Source organism: Lolium rigidum, chromosome 4 (assembly GCF_022539505.1).
Source record: "Lolium rigidum isolate FL_2022 chromosome 4, APGP_CSIRO_Lrig_0.1, whole genome shotgun sequence".
In the NCBI taxonomy this organism is placed as follows: Eukaryota; Viridiplantae; Streptophyta; class Magnoliopsida; order Poales; family Poaceae; genus Lolium; species Lolium rigidum.
The window spans coordinates 191564564-191567722 of record NC_061511.1 but is presented as its reverse complement, the minus strand read 5'-3'; the positions used below and the strand labels follow the sequence as shown (position 1 = coordinate 191567722).

The following is a 3159-nucleotide window of genomic DNA, read 5'->3' as shown; positions in this document are numbered from 1 at the left end:
CCGTGATGCAGTGTCAGAAGCACTCTGATTTCCCTGTTCTAGCCCTCATCTCAAGTGGCACTGAGAAGTCTCCCTAAATCTGGAACATGGGTCTTCCCTGAAAGATTCATCCTGGCTCCTGACAGGTAAAGATGGGACAACCAGAAATTATTCTAAAGTTATTACAGTAAACCTACTTGACAAAGTTATATGGTTAAGTCGATAAGAAGTATTCATCTTAAAGAGCATCCTATGGGGAAATAGATCTAAAATGGGAGAGTTGCTAGCAAAGAGTTAACAAAATGACGCAAGCATGCTTGTTCCCTTTTACCTTCTGTCTGGTTTGTAATCAGAATTCATGGAGCACCCAAGCTGTATACAATATCAAGAGCTTCTCTTGTCTCTGTCTTCAGAGTAAACACACATCGTTGTAGCTTCGTGTAAGCAAGTGGTAGCTATCGATAGGTAAAAAAATGATTAGTCTACATAAATAGTAGTTCTCTAATTGTGTAGCTTTCAGAATTTAGCATTTATTTTCAGATGCTATAGGATTTGCAGCAGAACATATGTAGTGCTACTTCTCAAATTTCAGTTCATGTGCAAATGATTCAAGCTTGCAGAGTTATTCATCCATTCTGACATAAAGCTGTACTAAATATATATTTGTACAGCTTGTGCTGTTGTGCATTGGATTTTCTAGTTGGCATAAATAAAAGTTCAGAATCTTACTTCATGTGTTCACGATTCAAATTATGTCATTCTATAAATGCACTAGCCAAGCTTTTCTTCCCGTACTACTCATCTACCTATGAGCATATAACCTAGCATTTATTTTCTTTTAAAATCTCCTTCCTGAATAAGTACAGGGTGGCCTAAAATCTGAGAAACTCGTGATTTTCTCTTAACTATAAATTTGAGATGCAAGACATCCATGACACCCAATAGGACCAACTGAATCTTCCCTGTTTGTGATAAAACTGAACTGAAGATTGTGTGTAAGCTGTATGAGCATAAAAAAACTAAAAACTGAGAAAATAGTGAAGCGATCCTTGGATACCCAAGGAAAATAGAAAATGGGCAGATAATTTTCCTTCCCATTCAAAGTCTGCTCCCTTTTCTCTCACCCACACATTAGACATCACACAAACAAGCATTTTAACACTTCTATTCAAAGAACATTTACCTAGTTTGCTTCAGGGTTCCGAACTCCAGTTCTTGTGATGATGGTCTAAGCTATGATGTGCTCCTGCGATGGTCGCCCTCTTGTATGCCTCTTGGTGTTCGCCTCCAACTTGCTTTCTTCTGCCTCCCACTGCCGATGGATGGCTGTGGAATCTTCCTTCCTCTATGGAAATCACCAGTAACCGATCTGTAAAACATTGTTCTAAATATCTATGGAAACGGATGATAAGCAAGCATACCGGATACATAGAAGAATTACCAGTTGATGAGGAGGGGCAAATGAACACATCACAGGCTGTACATCAAGTGCTCTTCAAATAAACAAAACATGTACATTCTGTTTGTAACACGGCAATCAGTCGATACAAAGTATTCATCTTAAAGAACATCCTATGGGCAAGTAGATCTGAAAACAGGAGAGTTGCTACCAAGGAGTTAACAGAGAGTTCACAAAGAGTAATCATAATTCATGGAGACCACAAGCTGTATAAAATCTCAAGAGCTAGTTTCTCTTGTCTGTCTTGGGAGCAAACACACATCCTTATAGCTTCATGTAAGCAAGCAGTAGTTATCGGTAGGTAAAAAATGATTAGTCTACAGAAGTAGTAATTCTCTGCTTGTGTCGCTTTTACAGTAGGTGCTCAGTTCATGTAGCACTGTTTATAAATGTTGTATCTAAAACAGCAGAAGAAGCCTTATCCTCGCCAAAACTCAGTTTGAATGATTTAGACCAGATTTTGCCTATAGAGTGCAGCAGGAAATAGTAGTAGGCAATTATTGGATTGACAAGAGAAATTGTGAAACTAAAGTGATCTATACAATAAGAGAAAAGAAGGACCCAAAGATCAATCTAAAATATTATCAAATATCTAAATAGACTTAAATACCTCTGAACATACACTTGACCATATCAATCATCGTTCATATAAACTAAAGCGCCTTCAAGCTTTCCCTCTGATTGCTCTCTGGATGGGAGGTCGGAAACAGGTAATCATTTGATCTAAAAAATGCCGAACAATTCAAAAATCAGTAACCATGTAAGCATAATGAAAGTTAATGCCGACTAAACACAAACCAGCTCAGAAATTACAGGTCCCAATAAACTTAAACATCAAACAGTAAATTTATCATTTTCATTTTGCAGTTTTCAAACCAGAAGAGACTAAAATATGCGGCAATACATGGAAATATAACCAAAGAGACACATTTTGTGCTTCAGTTTGAAAAATAAAACACATGTCTCACCTTTGTCCTTGAAAACTGAGAAGGCAGGAATTTCCATCTCTCCATCAAAACTAAAATACTCGTCTCATCTTACCTCATTCTTATTAGTACAGAACATTGAAACCTGAAGCAAAAAAAGAAATCAGATATAGCTAAAAATTCTTGAGCCTAAAATGAATGAGTATTTGCAGTTTAAGATTATGAAACTAAAATATTCGGTTTTGATTCTTTTGATTATGAAACAAAATTTTGAGAACAACATGCTTGGAATTCGCATGGAAATTTGAGAACAACCTGCTTGGAATTTTTTCGAACACCTTGTAGGCATAATACATAGAATCTGCACATACATAAGATTTGGAGGGACTAAATAAAGAGAGGGGGAGGAGAAAGAGAAGGAGGTGGAAAACCATGAGGAAGAAAAGATCCTGGGCACCTTAGTTGCATGTGAGGCTGGACGTGGCTGGCAACTTCCGCTGCAGGCCTCTATGGGTCCTGATGGGAGAGCTCGGAGGTGACCAAGGAGCGGGTTCCAAGGCAGCCATCGGCTGGGTGGAGAAGTTCGAGAGGCGGACGATCATCTCCCCATCCCGTCGCGGCGTCGCCCTCTCCACGGGCACGAAATCGACGCCTCCGGTGCACCTGCCCTTCCCGCGCAGTGCTCGGGAAATTGGCTGAGGAGCAGGCCTGGCAAGCATGGTGACAGAGGAGGGTGCGCGTGGAGGAGCCGAGGCTCGACGGCGGCGCTGCAGGCACAGGGGAAAGGGAGGAGAA

The 3159-nt window shown here is 40.0% G+C and overlaps 1 long non-coding RNA gene across 1 annotated transcript; it reads right to left on the bottom strand.

The window, feature by feature from the left end:
- Nucleotides 1–2091: 2091 nt before the first annotated feature.
- On the bottom strand, nt 2092–2897 carry LOC124706465. The gene is made up of 3 exons (XR_007004423.1): nt 2796–2897; nt 2407–2509; nt 2092–2161 (listed from the first exon to the last, which is right to left on the bottom strand). It is a non-coding gene; the product is annotated as an uncharacterized LOC124706465 (long non-coding RNA).
- Nucleotides 2898–3159: the final 262 nt, after the last annotated feature.